We start from the raw sequence: 20,705 nt of genomic DNA, 5'->3' as shown, positions 1-20,705 counted from the left end.
CCCCACATCCTCGCCAACACTTATTGTTGTTTGTATGCATAATGGCTGCCATTCTGACTGGAGTGGGATAAAATCTTAGAGTGGTTTTGAATTGCATTTCTCTAATTGCTAGTGATGATAAACATTTTTTTTTCCATGTATTTGTTGATTGATTGTATATCTTCTTCTGAGAAGTGTCTGTTCAGGTCCTTGGCCCATTTATTGATTGGGTTATTTGTTTTTTTGGTGTTTAGCTTTTTGAGTTCTTTATATACCATAGTGGTTAATGCTCTATCTGATGTGTGAGTAGTAAAAATTTGCTCCCAAGATGTAAGCCCTCTATTCACCTCACAGATTTTTCTTTTGCTGAGAAGAAACTTTTTAGTTTGAATCCATCCCATTTATTGATTCTTGATTTTAATTCTTGTGCCACAGAAGTCTTATTAAGGAAGTTGGGGCCTAATTCCACATGATGGAGATTAGGGCCTACTTTTTCTTCTAGTAGACATAGGGTCTCTGGTTGTATTTGTAAGTCCTTGATCCACTTTGAGTTGAGTTTTGTGCATGGTGAGAGATAGGGGTTTAATTTCATTTTGTTGCATATGGATTTTCAGTTTTCCTAGCACCATTTGTTGAAGAGGCTATCTTTTCTCCAGCATGTTTTTGGCACCTTTGTTTAATGTAAGATAATTGTAATTTTGTAGGTTAGTCTCTGTGTCCTCTATTCTGTACCATTGGTGTACCAGTCTGTTTTGGTGCCAATATCCTGCTGTTACTGTTGCTTTGTAGTGTAGATTAAGGTCTGGTATAGTGATGCCACCTGCTTCACTCTTGCTGATAAGGATTGCTTTAGCTATTCTGGGTCTCTTGTTTTTCCAGATGAATTTCATGATTGCTTTTTCTATTTCTATGAGGAATTCCATTGGGGTTTTGATCGGAATTGCATTAAATCTATATAGTGCTTTTGGAAGTATGGTCATTTTGATAATATTAATTCTGCCTATCTAAGAGCAAGGTAGATCTTTCCATCTTCTAAGGTCTTCTTTGATTTCTTTCTTTAGGGTTCTATAATTTTCATTATATAGATCTTTCACCTGTTTCACTAAGTTGATTCCTAAGTTTTTTTTTTTTTGAGGCTACTGTAAATGAGGTAGTTTCCCTCGTTCCCCTTTCTAGAATTTGTCACTGATATATATAAATGCCTTTGATCAGCTACTTTGCTGATATTATCTACTAGTTCTAGAAGTTTTCTGGTGGAACTTTTAGGATCTTCTAGGTATAGAATCATATCATTGGCAAATAGTGCCAATTTGAGTTCTTCTTTTCCTATGTGTATCCCTTTAATTTCTTTCTTCTGTCTAATTGCTCTGGCCAGTGTTTCAAGAACCATGTTAAACAGAAGTGGCGCAAGAAAGCATCCCTGTCTTGTTCCAATTTTTAGAGGGAATGCCTTCAATTTATCTTCATTTAGAATGATGTTGGTCTGGGGCTTAGCATAGATAGCCTTTATGATGTTGAGCTATATGCCTGTTATTCCTAGTTTTTCCAGTGTTTTGAACATAAAGGGGTTTTGTAGTTTGTCAAATGCTTTTTCTCAATAGAGGGTGCTTAGAAAATTGTATGACCCTTACAAAAACAAACAAACAAAAAATTTGGCCGGTGAATATTCAGTTTTCATTGTCATTTCTATTGAGATGATCATATAATTCTTATCTTTAAATCTATTGGTGTGATGAATTACATTTATTGATTTCTATATATTGAACCAACCTTGCATCCATGGGATGAATCTCACTTGATCGTGGTGCACGATCTTTTTGATATGTTTTTGTATTCGATTTGCCAGAATTTTATTGAGAATTTTTGCATCTATGTTCATTAGAGATATTGGTCTGAAGTTTTCTTTTTTTTATGTGTTTTTGCCTGATATTGGAATCAGAGTGATATTGGCCTCATAGAATGAGTTTTTAAGTGCTGCCTCTTTTTCTATTTCCTGAAATAAATTGGGTAGTATTGGTATTAGTTCTTCTTTAAAGGTCTTGTAGAACTCAGCTGTGTATCCATCCAGTCCTGGCTTTTCTTGGTTGTAGACTTTTGATGGTGTCTGCTATTTTGTCACATGAAATTGATCTGTTTAAATTCTGTATATCATCCTGATTCAATTTGGGCAAATTATATGACTCTAGAAATTTGTCAATGCCTTCAATATTTTCTATTTTATTGTAGTACAAGTTTTCAAAATCCTTTCTAATTATCTTCTATATTTCTGTAGTCTCTGTTGGAATATTTCCTTTTTCATCATGTATGTTAGTGATTTGAATTTTCTCTCTCCTTCTCTTCATTAGCATGGCTAAGGGTCTGTCAATTTTATTTATTTTTTCAAAGAACTATCTTTCTGTTCTGTCAATTTTTTCAATTATTTCTTGTGTTTCAATTTCATTGATTTCAGCTCTTATTTTAATTATTTTCTGTCTTATACTGCTTTTTTGATATTACACTTAAGTCTTTAGTACATTTTTACCTAATATTTGGCCGGCGGATATTCAGTTTTCATGTTTTTGTTTGTTTGTTTTTTGTTTGTTTTTGTAAGGGTCATACAATTTTCTAAGCACCCTCTATTGAAGACATAATCCTTTTCCCATCACATATTCTTGGCACACTTGTCAAGATTAGTTGACCATATATAGTTTTTGAATAAATGTTTCTTCGTTTGCTATAGGCCCTTATATAATTCACCAATACTTTAAATAGTTGCTAGGTTTTTAAAAATGATTATACCAGTTAAGGCTCTTTTGTAGGGAAGCAGGTCTATAGAGTTCCCCATACTTCCCCTCTGGAAATCATATCTTTATAATTATCTTTAGATGAAACTTAACTGATTAGGGTAAAGGAAATAAATTAATGAAAATACAAAGAGAATAAACCTGAAGTGTAACTAATTGGGAGATTAGTGGTAATTAGTATTTACAGATAGGTTTATTTGTAGCTCATTAACTGAAAACTTGCTTCATTTGTTTTGTAGCTCATTAATCAGAAAACCATGTTGAGTGATAGGGCTCTAATGTGGTTTGACTTTTTAAATAAATTCCAAGATTTGGATATCAAATTGCAGTGGAGCATTAAATAACCACTTCAGGGGATTGAAGAATTGGTGATTATGTGAATTTTCTATAATGCAAATAATTTACTATCTTAAATGTCAGTGTTCTTATATCCCCAGTAACTAGATGGGTCATAATATATCTGCTCTGTACCAAATCACATGTTTGCAGAGGTTGCATAGTAAGAAATTATTTTATTTTATAGAACATATAATGTCTGATTTAATTAACTAAGAAATATGTACCGAGTATCCACTGCTTAGAAAGTCACTGTGTTAGAAGACACAGATAATTCAACAAATGTATAACAAGGAAACTGTCTCCAAGAAACTAATCATTGAAATGGTAATAAATCCTCTAAAAATAATTTCTAAGTCCACGTTTTTTAATGACAGCTGAGTGGTACAGAGGGATTCAGAAGTGTATTAGACCCTTTAGGTTTGGAGTTATATTTCCTGTTACAATAATGGCTTCCAACAAGAGCAGTCTTTTCACCTTTATTCTCATAAAATTTTGGGCAGCGCTCAGTGGGGAGGATTTCTCTCTATTTCATGAGATATTATCTGGGGAATGGTCAGGATGGGGTTGATGTTTAAGGCTGGGAATTTGCTTTCAACATGTTCCTTCATCTAACTACTTAAAATCACCAAAAAGTTCTTTGATTCTCTTTGATTGATTTATTTATATACTCCTGAGCTACTGATAAGAGTTACTGCTTCATAAAGCTCTAGGATGTAGTCTCCAGAGGGAACCACCTTCATCTCCTGATCATCATCAGTGGTGGAAGGAGGCTCAGTGGTGCTAAAGATGCTGATACTTTGGCTAGAAGTGTCGACAGGCACTGTTGTGAGACCATGAAAGGAAATTCTCTGAGGAGGTAGGTTTAAATTCAAACACAGGGTGCATTCTCTGCAGGTCACTGGTCCAACCTGCCCCCTACTGAGCACTGGCCTTAACACTGATGAGAAATTAGACAGTTAGTAGACTTCAGGTGAAAATTGGATAGTACAATGGAGAGAGTATGAGCCTTGGGAGTCTGTTTGAGGTGGGTTTGCATCCATGCTCTGTCACATACATTTGTCACTTACATTTTTCCCAATGGAAATTTGTCTTTTTCCTTGTCACTTTTTCTTTTTAAATCATAGAGTGTTATAGAGAGGGTTGAATGAAATGAATTAATACATCCAATAGAACCTGACACATTGCAGGCATTCAAAATATAATAGCCAATCATGTTCTTTCCTATCTTGTCCCCATGTGAAATGGAAAGTGATGAAACTCCAAGACCTCCAGCCAATTATTGAGTCCAAAATTATATCATGTCTCCCCTATTCCTAAGGAAGTAGCTGAGGGCGATCAAGTCTAGGAAAATTGCTAGTAGAGTAATAAAGCTGTAGAGGCAGGCCTTTGCCTGTGAGAGCCAGGAAGCACACTGTTACATGGAGATGGACTTGCAATTGATGCTACCCAATTCTAAGAACTTCAGAGATCAGAATTCCCATTCTGTGTATTTCAGTAGTTACTCCAGGACACATTATCATAAAACTAGTAAAAGAATTGTAGTCACAAAAGATTTTGTTTCTGCAAAAAAAAAAAAAAAAAAAAAAAAGGTTTTCAACATAAGTTTCCTCCACCTTATGTGTAAAAGATGCAAGCCAACTTTCTCTTAAAAATCCACTGCTTGATTAATTTTCCCTTTCCCCAGCTCTACCTGTAATAGCCAGATGTTTGGGGTATCACTTTGCAATTCAAAATCTGAGACTTTCATCGATGCTTCTTGATTTGATGTTCCAGGTGGCTGAGAAGAAAATGGACTTTAAGTGATTACTTGTGGCTTTGAAAGGTCATGATCTACTTCCTTCAGCAGGCTGGAGAATGTCAATCTGCACCTGAACTTTATGCCTCACATTTTTCTGATTATGGATACAAATCATCTGACAGTGGTAGCTGCTCATTCTCAGGCATATCCAATGCTAAGTTAGGATAGGGCTCAATGCTGATGTGCACTTCTGTGATTGGCATTCTAGAAGTGCATTTATTTCAGTTCTATTCTGATTTTCTTCCTCAATTCCAACATCAAAGGAACTTAAAAACTTTGGCTGATGGACAGAGCGGAAAGCTATTCTTTACTTATATATAATCATTTATACATGTTGAGCTCACAAATTTTGCCAATCTTCCCTAATTCAAATTTTGCATATAATTAGTTTACTAGATAATGTATCTGACACGTTTCAAGAAAAATATTGCAAGAAAAATGAGCATGAATATTTGAAACATATAATAAAAATTTCAAATTTCATAAAGCTGTTATTATTTTGACATCACATCAAATCATTGACCTAAGGAACACTTTGATCATTATCATTATGAAACATTATTTGAATCTAAAGTGTAGTACAGATAGAAATAGAATGAAGATGTTTTCCACATATACTTCATTGTTAATAGGTTCCAGCTCAATGAAGTAAATTCAGATGTTTAACAAACATTTATTAAGAGTCTATTTTATGTCACACCGTGAACTGGCACTGCAGTTAAAAGGCCTAAATCTAGTTGAATGTACAGAAAACAACTTTTATATACACACATAAAATAATTATAGATTGTAATTTGCACTCTGAAGAAAACAGTGTGCCAGGACAGTGAAGTTTATGAGGTGATCTTCTTTAGGTAGAACAGTGAAGGCCACATTTGAGATGAGGCCGATGAATAAGAAGCCAGACAACTGAAGAGTGTCAGGAAGAGTATTTCAGGTAGAGGAAAACCAATATTGAATTGTGTCAGAGGAAGAGAATATGGCCTGGTGTGACTAGAGAAGAATGGGCGAGCAGTGTTGGGATGACAGCAAGTATATTTTCTGATTGTCCCTACACGAGGAACAGGAGACTTAGAGAGTAATTGTTGAGGCAAACAGAAGCAATAAATGACAAAACTTGGCCTGAAGTTCTGGTCTTCTAATTGAAATAGCAAGCCTATTCTCTTATTTAAGGACAGGAAGATAAGGGAAGAGATGGCCCAATGAGGCAAAAATCATTTTTCCTGGCCCCTTCATACTTGATGTAATGCTACACATGAGTTTATTATATCCCTTCCTACTTTATCCAAAAGAATATTGGCAAAGACAGTTCTCATATAATAAAAATGAGAGGAAAAATGACAAACTAAAATAGAGAGGAATATTATTTTAAAAAATAAGTGAAAATCACTATGACGATGGCAAAAAAAACATAATATTTTTAACAGTAGCACTGGATTAAGACGCTCTTCAACTTTGTTGCACACTGGAATCTACATGGAATTTCTTTAGTCATTACTAGTATCATTCAGTTTGTAAAATACAAGCAAATTGACATACATCTAGGAATTCTGGCTTCTGTATTTGTTGGTATTTTGTCTTGACTTTGAGGTAAAATTATTTTAATTATTAAGTTATAGCAGATGTTTCTGGAAAATGAACTCTTAAGCTATCCAGGGATGAACACCATTAAAGGAGGGACATGCTGCTACCTCAAAAATTACAAGGAAACTCACCAGAGGGGAAAAGGGATAGGATATTGTCAGCCACAAACTCACCAACACTAGAGAGATGGGGTACCAATGGTAATTATAAGGGTTGAGGAGTTTGCACGCTTAACCTAACCAACCATTAATTCAGAGCATAATATTCCAATAAAAAGCCCTCTCCGACAGCACTCAGAGACCCTTGACTACTAAGAAGAAAGCAGATTAGGCCCAGGACCTGCTTATGAGAGTCAAATTGCAGAGAAGGGAAGCCCTATTAGATCTCATAGTCAAATCAAGGCCTTGACAGGGAAAAAATAGGACCCTAAGACATGGACTGAGGAAATGTAGGTGGCAGAATTTGAGAAACCAAAGTCCTCATAATCCTTAAACTTTCTGGGCTTGTTGAAGTGGCCCACTACTTTTTGCCTAAAAATACTGTAGAGGCATCTCTTCAGCAAGATGCCTTACAAAATAATAATATTCCTTCCTCAAGATTTGTCCCCTCTTCCCCTCAAGACATTAACTTTGTTGGATTGGCTAATGTACAACCAGAAACAATTTTACGCAAAGAAACTTTTTAAATACTGTTTTCAATTTCTGTATCAAAAGTGTTTCTGTTGCTCAACACATTTTGAAACTCTGTGCAAAGTTTTCACATTTGCAGTGCTTTTATGGCTCTAAATGTGTATAATATGACATTTTGTGATGAATGAATGATTAAAAGCTCTGGAAGTCCAAGATCAGATCTGCACATTTCTGTGACCTCCATCCAAATAGGTCCTTTCAATGACAATTAAATATAGTAATTTAGTTCTTAAATGTCCTGTGCATGTCAGGCTATTAAGGAGAAAGCTAGTTTTTTTTTTTTTTCCTGACTCTACTCTTAGGTCTGCTGTAATATACCAAGGTCTCCTGGGATAGTTACTCTGTTTTACTTATTAGGAGGGTATGCTATGTTGTTGGATAAAGTAAAGCATCCACATGCCAAATATAATTTTACAAAGTTCTTTGGTATGACAGATGCTACACAAATAAAAGAAGACACTTGAAATAAATGACAACATACAAGAAGAGCTTCCTTTAGAGCTTTTCAAATCTGGGAAACACTGTTAGGGAGAAAAGAATTCTGTGGAAACAGTCTGTGATTCAGCCTCTTTACTGGGCCAACCTTTCTTATATTGAGCCATATTGAGCAATCCATCTACATTGTTTCAGAGAGTATGGAAACATATTTAGGTCACCTGTGGAACAGCTCATGATTTTTTAGTTAGCATCAGAGGATGGGAATTGTCCCAACTTGCTTTGTCAGTGCAGGAAGCACTCAATAAATATTAGGTGAAATGAATTCAGGTCAGACTATGTTCCCAGTGCTAGGTTACTAAGATAAATAAGACACATTCTACCCTGGAGGAACTCACAGTTTGGCAGAAAAATCAGAGAAGCACACAAAAGAGGATAATAAAACATGATATAAGCAAGTTTCTTTGGGAATCTAGTAATGAGTAAGATTGATTGTTCAATGGAATCGGGCAGGGTTCACAGGAAAGGTGACATCCTTTGAGATCCTCTAGGCAGAGAAGCCAGGAAAGAAGTGGGAGAGGAGGGGGAATTCTAGGAGGCATCTATGAGGTCTCGGTGAGTGAAAGCACTGAGTACGTGCATGGCTCTCTACAGACTGGTGGGAATGAAGCATGAAGATGCTGAAAAGGGGACAATAAATTAGATCTGGAAAAGCAGGTTGAGGTTGGGTTGTCAAAAGCATTATAAATCATGCAAAGGAATTTGAATTTCATTTTCCCCACTGGAAAAATCAATGCTTGAAGCTCCAATTTGCCTATAGAACTGAGTTTTCAAAGGCTATTCCTGAGCGTGTTAGTTCTATAGGTGTTAATAGGTGCTGTACCATGACCCATGTAGCTTTTAGTTGAAGGTAAGAGAATAATTATCTGGGACAGATAGCAAGGACTTGTGGTTGTAAAAAACAACATCCATAGAGAATTTCCTGAAATGTGCACAGTTCTTCTGACTTTTGTGTATGTTAAACCAATTTCACCTGCATACCTAGACCCAATAGTTTACCACCTCCTTTAGAAAGGACTTTGCCATTCTGCTCTTCATCAAGATGGCATTGGCCTATGCTAAGAACTGTAATAAGAAAGAGTTTGATGCAACATATATGGTGCTACATTTAAAGAGCCAGTTGGTGTCTTAAAGTATGTGTGTGCTTTAATTGATGGTGTGTCAATTTTTACTCTAAACACTAGGAAGCTTAGAGCCAAATTTGTACCTCATCTCCAAGTAAGAATATATAGCACATGTGTTGTGGTTTGGGTATGAAGTATTCCCCAGAAGCTCATATGTGAGACAATACAAGAAGGTTTAGAGGTGAAATGATTGGGATTATAAGATCCTTAACCTAATCAGTATGGTACTCCCCTGGATAGAGATTAGCTGGGTGGTAACTGTAGGCCAATAGGGTATGGCAGGAGGAGGTGGGTCATTAGGGGTGTGCATTTGGGGTTTATATGTTTGTCAGTGGTGCAGGGTATCTCTGTCTCTCTCTGCTTCCTGGTGCGATGTCCTTAGCTACTTTCCTCCACCACACTTTTCTGCCTCACCTGGGGTCCAGAGCAATGGAAACAATCATCTATGCATTGAGACCACTGAAACCATGAGCTCTAAAATAACTTTTCCTCCTCTAAAATTGTTCTTATCAGGTCTTTTGGTCACAGCAGTGAAATAGCTGATAATAACGGCATGTATTTTTGAGTAATGACTGAACCCAGGATTTTATCTGACTTACTTCATTTGTATTCCCTTTGCTATGATACTTTCATCTATTTATATGATCCTATTGCAAGCATTTTGTAACCTCTCTCTCTGATACTTTTGAGGTGAAAAGCTGAGATCAAGAGAGATAATGAATGTACGTCATTTACCACAACACCTGGCATATAGTACATACCAGCTCAAGATTTGTTTCTGTTATGCTGATTTTTATCAATCTTATCCACTTCATTGCAGAAGTATAAAAGCAGCATATCCAACTGTCAGAAAAGTTTCTTAAATTCTGTTTTCATGGCCTCAAGTTCCATTAAGCACTTAAGTAAATGGACAAATACTGAGTTGAGTAATTACCAAATGAAAGGCCCTGAACCCTGTGTCATGAAAAAGAGTTGATGTCAGTTATTTCATTAGCTATTACTACTGTAAATTACCTTTGTTCAGAAAATACAGTCATTAGGAGCTCTAAGTACTCACACAACAGGGAAATCACTTCTAGGTCAAGAGTTCCAGGAAGTCTTCCCAGCAGAGGTGATATTTGAACTAGACCTTGAAGGATGAAGAGAATTCATCTAGGCAGAAAGGAATATGGAAGCTCAATGAAATAAGGTAGAGAGGAAGGGGAGATACCATCAGAAGAAGACCTCATGAGAATATGAGATTCATAAAGGAAACCAGTGGGTGGCTGACCAGACAAAAGTTCCTGTCCTCTCCTTCCTCATTGTTCACACTTTGGCATTAATGCCCTGCTCCATCATGGGTCCTCTCATGAAAGAAAACCCAATGCTGTTCTTTGAGAGGCCTCTGAGCCCTATCCTGTATCCTTTATCTGTTTTATAACCAATAAGAAAATTAACTCAGGTGTGGTAATTATAGGGAGCTACAGATACCTTGTCTACTCTCCAATGAAATTCCTTCACACAGATTCAAACAACTGTGTTCTATTTTGGGAAGTTGAATACTTAGCAAAGAAAGTACAGGAAGTATGAAATGAGAAGGGGGGAAGCAGAATTCCCATCTGTGCAGAGACTAAAAGCCCTTTATTAGGGAACGTGAGAGAGAAATCTGGTGAGTTCTTGCAGCGATGACTAGACTGGTTCCAAGATGCAGGCTCTACATGGCAGTGGCCAATATGGCTGATGATATTCAAAGGTCAGGTTCCCAGGTTCCTCCACCCTGTTTAAAGAGAAGAAAATGTATTGTTTTTAAAATGTTTCAGAGTCTGATATTTCTAGAACATTAAATATTTGGAGGAAAAGGTTCAAAGATGTTAATTTAGATAATTAATAATAATCCTTATACCAAAGAGGAAGATCAATTTAAAACTGTAGTGGTGAAATGTGAACCAACAAGGTCTGTGGAAGATTTGATTGATGTGCACAGGCCAGTAAGTTTATGTCCATTGTTGACAGAAGCCTCAAAAGCTGAAGGATGACGATAACCAGCTAAGAGTGAAATTCCAATTCTGATTTGTTTATTTATACTCTGACTTATGCCAAAATTATTTGAGCTTGCCAAAATTTAAGCTGAGAAATCAAACTTCTCAGATACTCAAATAACACCTACTTATATAATTATCTTATTTCTTAAAGCAAACACTAAACTCAGTTCAAGGAGTTTTTTTTTTTTCATTTTGTCCTCTGACACCATGCTCAGAGTGAAAAGAGCATTCACCAAACCAAAAGTTCACTTGAGTCAAACCTATGCTCTCTATTTCTGTCCTAAATACCACAGAAAAATATGCTTCACAAAGGGAACTTTTTTAATTAAAACTTTTATTGAAGTATAACATAAAGATAGGGGCTGGGGATGTGGCTCAAGCGGTAGCACGCTCGCCTGGCATGCGTGCGGCCCAGGTTCGATCCTCAGCACCACATACAAACAAAGATGTTGTGTCCGCCTATAACTAAAAAATAAATATTAAAATTCTCTCTGTCTCTCTCTCTGCCTCTCTCTCTAAAAAAAAAGATAAAGATATGTACACAAATATATAACTAGATACATTTTCACACTGTATGGAGGTTATACTCAAATTGATTTTGGAAGGATAAGAAACTATTGGCCAGGGGACAAAGTGAAGAACACAGAGGGACCATCATGTGGTGCATGAGAAAGCAGGTCACATCCTGCGCCCTGTGGTAGAGCAATAGAGGAAGACAGGAAATGTGTGGAGAAGATGAGGTCTGAGTAGGTAAGGACCTTGCTTGCCATCTGGGGAATACATACACTATCTTGAATGTGATAGAAGCTATAGAATATTCTAGGGCCATGGAATGACAAGATTGACTCATTCATGTGGCTGTTTGAAGTCAGGACTGGACAAAGAAGCCAGAAATGTATAAAAGAAGCCTAGAAATTGGAAAAGTACTAGAACAGAAGCTTTATCTGAAAAGAGGGGTGGAGTATGGTAACTTGTAATGGAAAGTAGGTGATTCTCTGAGAGAAGCCTGGGTTTGACCCAACATTCACCCTATGACTCTAGATGGCTTCTAATGGAACACAGAGTATAGGGCAGAGGGGACAGGAGAAGAGTGTGTGTGTGTGTATGTGTGCGTGTGTGTGCGCGCGCACACACATGTGCATGCTCACCACTCATGCCAAGTTTCACTGTGCAGAAACCATACACAGTAATTCATGCAGAAAGCTTCTGGGGCCAGTAGACCACCTGCCAATACCCAGCCTGGTGCAGGCAAGGAGACTCTGCTTGAAAGCGGAAAGGCCAAGCATATGTGAGGGACCTCAAGCCAAAGAGCTAATGCTGATAGTCTGAAAGCTCTGCCAGGATCTCACAGCAGCCCCCTGTCCCCTTTGGAGATCAAGATGCCAGACTGAGTGAAGATAACCTGCCCAGCTCTCTGCTGGATGCAATCACTGATTGAAATTGTAAATTCAATAGGAATATTTTGTGTAAATGTACCTAATGTGATGGCTTGGTTGGAGCCCAGGAACTTAGTTTTAGGATTTCCTTTGGATACTCCACACAGCAAAGAGTTATTCAAGATGAAACAAAGAGATGTAATTAATAAGTTCAATTTTATATTTTAAAAATTAATTTACTTTTATTTCTTCTAAATATAAAATTAGTAAACTATGAGAAAGTATGAAAGTAGAAAATTTGTGCCCCAAATTCCACTGGCTAAAAAGATCTGTTATTAGGGAAGACCACCCTTCCTTCCTCCTTTCTTCTCTACCTCTTGGTCTCCACAACCCCCGCCCCCCCCCCAACCTCTGACACACACAACTCTCCCCAATTCTCTATCTTTTCTGGATACCTTTGCAAAATAGCTTTGTAATAGTTTATCCAGCATTTCTATATACCTGAGGCATATGGAAAGATGCCACATTCCCTGTAAAAGGAACTGGAAACCTGTATCTGTCAGGTTTGGAGAATGCTGACTGTCACAAGAGAGAGTGCCCTGTAAATAGAGCCAGATTTGAGTTGAATTTTGTGATCAGAATAGATTTATGGCAAGTCATTTCATTTCTCTTAGCTCTATTGTTCTCATCTATAAACTTAGGTAATATAATTATGACCTTCCTCACTGTTTTAATTCTCTTCTATTTAAGCTGAAGCCATTTTCTCCATCCTTCATTTCCAGAAAAGCTGGAGAAGACTGCAAGTTTCTCAGACACAGGTACCATAATCTTATTCAATATGTCCCTTAAAAAACAAAACTTCATGAACGAGGCAGTAGTTGTTTGCAATAACCTTGATGATTTCCTTTCATCAATGTACCAATGAGCTAAAAACAAAACAAAACAAAAAACACAGTGATAGAGAAGAGACCTTAAACTGGAAACAAGTGATACATTCAATTTCTTAAGAAGTTTGCCAGGATGAGGCAGGGGTGGCATTACATCTCCCTGGAGTTTCACTCACCACAGTTCTCTCATCCCACTATTCCTACAGTACTAAAAAGTGAAACCTTGGTTTAGAGGTTCTGGCTGGGTAAATGTTTAAGAGCCATTAAATCTGCCAGAATGAATCTCAGGTTGAAGAACCTCACAGAAACTTTTCCAGAGTCTCAGGGTACCAGGTAGCATACGCAGAGAAGTTACCAAATGCCAGCTTATCCCATACTCAAGTGCAGAGATGTACCTCATAGAAATAGGAGCAATGTTCCCAAAATGCTGCCTTTGCCGTGTGGTAAAATTCCTTGCCAAAGTGCAGAGCCATCAATGAGAGAGAGAGAGAGAGAGAGAGAGAGAGAGAGAGAGAGAGAGAGAGAGAGACTTCACTCTTAAGATACAGAATACATACCACATAGCCACATCCCAATTCCTACCTCCTTCAGTCATACCCTGCCACTTCAGTTACCACTCAGTTAATCACTATCAGGGGATTAAATCACTGATTGGATTAAGACTCTTACAACCCTATCATTTCTTCTCTGAACCTTCTATCATTTTTTAATGATTTATATTTTTTAATGATTTAGAGTATTAAAAGGTTGTGTTTTGAGACTTTGTACCCATTGCATTTTTGCTCATGAATTTTCAATGACTTTACATCATACTGTAATGTAAATCAAATCAAACTGTTACAGGTTAGATATGTGGTGTTCCCCCAAAACTCATGTGTGAAACAATGCAAGAAAGTTTAGCAGTAAAATGATTCAGTTATGATAGCCTTAACCTAAACAGTGGGTTAATCCTCTGATAGGGTTTTACTGGGTGGTAACTATAGGCAGGTAGGGTGTGGCTGGAGGAGGTGTGTCACCTAGGTGTGCCTTTTAGGTACATATTTTGCTCCTGGTGAGCAGAACTCTTTCTGCTTCCTTATTACCGTGTTCTGAGCTGCTTTCCTTTGCCATGATCTTCCGCCTTGAGGTTCTGCCTCATGTTGGATCCTGAGGAATGAACTTGGCCATCTGTGGACTGAGATCTCTGAAACTGTGAGCCCGCAATAAACTTTTCCTCCTCTAAAATTGTTCCTCCCAGGTCTTTCAGTCACAGCAGTGAAAAAGCTGACTAAAACACAAACTAATTCAATTCAAATCAACCAAATTATTCTGCGCATATCAGTTTGAACATCAACCTCCCCATATTCTGACCCTTTTCTTTTTAAACACCCTAATGCTTTATCTTTCATCAAGATCACCAAAATCAACCAAGTTTACTCGGTGTATCTTTGTTTATATCTTCATTGAAAATTTAACTAAATTCTTCCTTTAAGGACTATTACACAAATCACTTCTTCCATGAAAATGCTAATCGCCTTACCTGCTTCCTAGGCTTTTGAATACTTCCAAAATACATTTTATATCTGGAGTATATTTTATATCATACTGGATGTGATCCTTGAGTGTAATGTTAAGGATGTTAGGACTTAAGTAGGCAGGAAGGTTGCCTGGGCTGTGAATGATGTGGAAGACATCACAAAGGAGCAAATGCAATGAGAAAACACAAGGAAGGAACAAAGAAGAGCCAAGCAAACTTGGTAGAAGGCAAATATTAAAGGACAGTCATACTCTAATGCCAAATGAGGCATTTATCTAAAAGCTATGAGAAACCAATGGAAGATTCTGATACATATGTGGCTTTTTGAATCAACACTGTATTTAAATTCTCTTTACCTTTCACCTTTACTCTGTTTTACTGGTGGCAGTGTTGAGTATAGGTATTTGAAACTTTAAGAAGTTATTGCTTTTTTTCTTTTTTCAAGTAAAAAGTGTTAAGGGCTCTGCTAACTTATTGGGACAATAAAAGTGGACTAGAAGAAAAGAGACATGATTGAAAGATATTTATGGTCAATTTGATGTGAGGAAAAGGAAGAGGAAGATTCAAGAATATTCTCTAAGGTTTCATTCTTAGGCAACATAATTCATAATAGTGCTTCTAATTGAATGAAAGATGAGGGGGGAATTGGGTGATGAAATTTGCAGATTCATGGGTCTGAGGTAGTTTGCAGTTGGAAGAGATAGATAGATGGCTGAAGAGAGAAGTCCATCATGAGTGTATACATTTAGGATCTTCTCTTCCTGTTGATTTGTAGCCCTGAATAAGAGGAATCAGGATAATGTGCAGAATATCAGAGAATAGCGAAAGCAAGATGAGACAACTTCAAAACCAGGATCAAAGCAAAATGAAGGGATTCTTCTATTCCATAAGCCCACTTACTAATGGGACTAACTGTAGCCCAGAATCCATTAAAATAATGTAAGAATATGGAAGCAAATTAGCATAGAACAGTTGACTTGTGTACCTTTGACTGTTCTTTTTTTATTTTTTATTTTTGACTTAGCATCTATAATGAATGTATAATGTGAAAAAATGTATTTATTTACTATTAAATTTTTAATTCAATATATCCAGGGAACCAGATTTGCATGTGTGTAAATGAATCTTCTCAAGTGGATGATTTTGAATTTAAGCATTATAAATAACCAGAACTAACTATTGTACATTTAAATTGAAGTCTTTTATTTTAAATATTCACATTACAGGAATTCATTAGGCCTGAATAAAACATTATTTACACATCCAAGGAATAATTCCAGTGCTAAATCAGTGAGGTACTTACAATGAATATAGGAAATACGACCGATGAAAAAGATTTTTTTTTTTTTTACACACAACAGGCTCAAATTCTTAAACAATTATTTCTGCCTTGGAATCAGCACAGATTGCAGTAGTCATTATTTAGTGCTAACCAAAATTTCATAAAATTACAGCAGTCACACCATATATTTATAAGCCCAGAAAGACATCATGAGCCAGAATATGTACTGGGATGGCATTTGTAAGGGAAAGGACTTTCAAATGGCACCTCCAGTTTAATTGTGGAAAGTACCAGTTCTCCAAGTAGTGGAATATACAGATTTCCTATGGCATCTTGCCTTTCATGGCTTATTAAAACAAGTGCTTAGCTGCCATAAAGTGTTATGTTATTTACAGGATGAGTCAATGAAGGAAATGATGTGTATCAAACTAAGAGTCCAGATCAATGTTGCTGAATGTCACTCACAACAGCTTGGATCATGTAGTTGGCCTTTGCATTGCTAGGACTGACTGCTCATCTTTTGAATTAATGCTTTACTCCAAGGATACAGCAAGATTCAGTGATATCCTTTTCACTTGGAATAGTAGCTACAATCAACTTTTCTTACCATTATATTAACTTCACTAAATCTTTTAAAATTGAACTCAAAGGAACCAATCTTCTGTAAATAAATAAATAAATAAATAACTGCATAAATAGAATTCCCACTGTTTTAATAACCTAGCAATGAAATTACCTTCTAACAGTATAAATGCTTATCTTGGTATTTTAAATTACCAAAAGCTATGTTTTAGCCTTGATATATATGATCAATGACTAATTTCATCTGGGGAATGAGTGGTTGGCCTACACATATTTCCTGTTTGAAATTACGACCTTTCAAAACACAAGTATATTTTCTAAAAATAAACAGCCAAATTAACACACACACACACACACACACACAACTAAAACACCCTTCTCTTAATAGAATGATCTTTGTCATTTTCAAAGATTCCTATCAATTATCAGCATGTAAAGTCATGTATCTTAGCCAGAATTCATATTATTTATACATTTTAGAAATTTCTTAAGTCATTAAGAAAAAAAAGCTAAGTCCACCATTTTTATCCCCTGCCAATTATACTGATTGGCTCTCTGTATTGCATGATGCTTTATGTTATCGCCCTCTAGTATTGTGCAAACCAGACCTCAAGCATTTTTCCCTCTTGGCAGTAGTACTGATTTTGGCAGTGTAAAATAAATAAATTTCAAAAAATACACCATTCTTGATTATAGACAAAGCTGCCAGAATATTTTGTTCATAGAATGAAACTGGTAAAGATAAGTTTTTTTTTCACATGGTAAAGATAAGTTTTTTTTCACATCTTCATGCTTTATAATATTTTTCTGTATTATAAATTGTATCATTTACCAATAAATGCTTTTATTTGTTGTGTTTTATTGCTAACAAGTCCAGGAAGAAACTTTTTGGGAAAACTTGTACAATATGCTGCAAAGTTAAGAAAAAAAAGTCAAAGCAGCATTATCTATTGGCTCATTAGCACTAAGAATAACATCTTCATTTTACAGAATGTTTCAAAAGGACTTGTAAGGATGTGAATCATGCACACAGATTGAAATGAAGCCTGTGTGTGAGTTGGCAGTGTAAACCCTCCCCCCGAAAGATGCATGATTCACCAATTGCATGCGTATTTTTTTTGCCTAATATAAACACAATCTTAATATTGTCATATAATATTTAACATCTTATTTAAAACATGCATTGGCTACTAAAATAAGATTTTAAAGAAAAGCTGATGTTTGATATAAAATAAACATGTTTTTTTTAAGTGTGAAAAAATACTCTACAAAAAAATAAGTACAAAAGTGATATCTGATCAATGTATGATTTTATCTATAAAAATTCAGATGAGTAATTAATGTGCTTACAACAACAGTATCACATCTGCATCAAAATGATACACCCACAGAAAGTTAATGGCATTGAACAACTATTAGCATAATGCAATTAAATTCTTATCAGAAATAACATGAACCTATAAACTGTACACTTGGCATTAGGTTTCAGGGTATTTTTAAATTTTTATATATATATGACAATACAATAGTGCAAAATTACGTTACATTAATGAAACATACGATTACAATCCAAATTGTTTATGGATTACTGACCCTTACAATTCACATATTGGATAGAATTGGCACATTTTGTTCCATCGTAGTAATTTTTTACCTTCATTACTTGAGTGTAAGTCCTTTAATTCAAAGTTACATTTGAACTACTGATAAAAGATATCAGCATATGTTCATCTGTACGTGTGATCTTGAGGGCATGGACTCAAGAAGAAGCCTGCAAAGTCCCAATTCTTCATTTGCAAAGCTTCACTACAGCATTCTTCCTCAGCAACACTTTAATCAGAGATCTGTGAGTAATTATCTGTGAAATTCAGTCTACCCTTTCTCATCTCCTGCAGAACAGTGACATGGCCACACAGAAGGGAGCAGAGGGAAGGAAAAGTCTAGAAGAATATGTAGCAGCCCATATAACCAAACTGGAATTTCCAGTTAACAAATCAAACCTTATGAAGAGTTCTCAGGTGATTCTATTGGACAATCCATCACCCTCAGTGTACTGCTGAAATATATGTTGCTAGGAAATTACACAATAGATTATGGAAATTAGAACTTGTCTCAGATCCTTAGTTTACTACACTTTTTGTTGAAATTTTTCTTCTTTCTGAAGCTTTGTGAACCTAATTCTAGATATAGACTTGTTGACTCAACTTTTTCTATTTTAAAACCTTTACTATATTCACATGTTGTTTCAGATTAAGAATAAATCACATTATTACAGTGAAAATGATTAATAATTTTATTCAACAATTTTGATCAGTTGCATTTCTGCAAGCAAATATTACTTTTTACCATTATATCATATATGATTTAATTCCTAGGGACTCTTTAGAAATCTTGTTTTTTATATCATCACAATTACTCCATTATTGCTAACTCCTACCAAATAACACTTAAAAGGAGAGAGAGAAAGAAGGCATATGAATGAATATATCTGTTTTGAGGGCTATCATCATGATAAAAGCTCTAAAGACTTAAATTTTTATTTAAGGATAAAAATTCATCAATATTTCCACTAGTGTTTTACTATCTTTTTAAAAATTGCATTTAGTCTATCCTGTCTTCCACAGCACTCATTGATTTGACTGTAGATTATCTATAACCTGAAATATGTTTTCTTTCTTTCTAAGTAAACTCCTGGTCTAAAGTATAATAATTTTTATTCTTTAATTATTTTTAAATAACGCATATTTTTTTCTAAATAATTTGTTTTCTAAAATGTAGACTGCTTCCAGTTTATACCGACAATCAGATATTCTTGATTTGCTCAGGGCTCTTGAAGAAGAAACTCTGGGTGAGTTGTAGTTTCTTTATAAGTCCCTGAAGTCCTGCATTCCACCACAGAGAAGCTCTCCTTTGGCAATTTCGTGGTGGACAACGATGGCATCTTTAGTATTATCTCAACTGGGAGACTGAGGTGGCTAATGAGGCCAGTCTAAGATCGGGGATGTCCTGTTGTAAGTCTGGCACATATTTCTTATATAATGAGTAGTCCTGAGTTGTTAATTGAGTCTTTGCGTACCATTTCTGCTAAGTCTGCTTTTCTATCTCTTTCACCCTCATTAATCAAAATGAAATAGAGCCATGAATAGAAAAGTTAACCAATTAATATACCTCTATAATTTCACACTGTAGATATCACTCTTAACATTTTTTCAGATAAAATTTACTCACATTTGTCTTTTCACAATGAAATTCCAGAAAGCTCTAATTTAATATTCTTCACATTCACTATTAAGTCAAAATTATTGGTTGCCGAAAATTTTTAAAAAATCAATTTTTGAACTTTTCCAATGTTGTACTGAAATAATAAACATTTCTGTTGTTCTTTAAAGAAACACAACTAAGAATTAATTAAAATGTTATTTTTAATATTATTCTTTTTTCACTTATTAATTAAAATTGTTCTTAAGTTAACCTTTTTGTTTTAGCCTAGTTAAACTTAAAACTTGTCCACATGTAAGGTTGAGATTTTTTACGTTGAAATTCTGTTTATTATGAAGTTATCCATTAGAGTAGTCTTAATCACAATCTGGCTAAGAACTATTTTATTTCTGCCTCACTAAGCTAATACAATCCTGTTTATGGAATTTATGCCTTTAGAGTTTAAAACCTTTTGGCTCTTTTCTTTTTTATTTTGTACTGGGAATTGAACCCAGGGTTGTTTAAACACTGAGCCAAATCCCCAGCCCTTTTTAATATTTAATCTCAAGACAGGGTCTTGCTAAGTTGCTTAGGGCCTAGCTAAATTGCTGAGGCTGGCCTTGAACTAATGATCCTCCTGCCTCAGTCTCTCCAGATGCTGGGATTGCAGGTATGCCCTGAACCCAGTGGCTATTTTGTTTTTATTAGCTTTAGGAAAAGTGGATGGAGACTCAATTCCCTTTTCTGAAAATCATTATTTGTTCTGTCTGTTTGTGGACAGCTGAAATGAAGTCAAATTGTTGGATATATCTAAGGCCTATTTCTTTTAAAAAATATTTTATTGTTTATTTTTAGTTATACATGACAATAGGATTCATTTTGACACAATTATAAAAGCATGGGATGTAATTTGTTCTAATTCAGTCTCCAATGCTTCCTCTTTACAGATTTTTCTGCTATTTACTTATAGTTTTTTTTAATTAGTGTTTTATGGATGTACTTGATGGTGAGATTCACTGTGGTATATTCATATAGGTACATAGGAAAGTCAG

At 35.6% G+C, this 20,705-nt stretch overlaps 1 long non-coding RNA gene across 8 annotated transcripts in view; it reads right to left on the bottom strand.

Annotated features, from left to right (window-relative positions):
• Window positions 1–20,705, bottom strand: part of LOC125617892 — a 155,846-nt gene that overhangs the window by 8,624 nt on the left and 126,517 nt on the right. For 7 of the 8 annotated variants that reach the window (XR_007349016.1, XR_007349015.1, XR_007349017.1 and 4 more), the window contains one exon: window positions 9,849–10,547. This is a non-coding gene — a long non-coding RNA (uncharacterized LOC125617892). Of the gene's footprint in view, window positions 1–9,848; window positions 10,548–11,292; window positions 12,788–20,705 lie in introns of those variants that run through there. The other variant, XR_007349022.1, reaches the window with a different exon arrangement.

This window comes from Marmota marmota, unplaced genomic scaffold (genome assembly GCF_001458135.2).
Source record: "Marmota marmota marmota unplaced genomic scaffold, marMar, whole genome shotgun sequence".
Lineage (NCBI taxonomy): Eukaryota > Metazoa > Chordata > Mammalia > Rodentia > Sciuridae > Marmota > Marmota marmota.
This window is presented reverse-complemented; position numbering and strand designations above follow the sequence as displayed.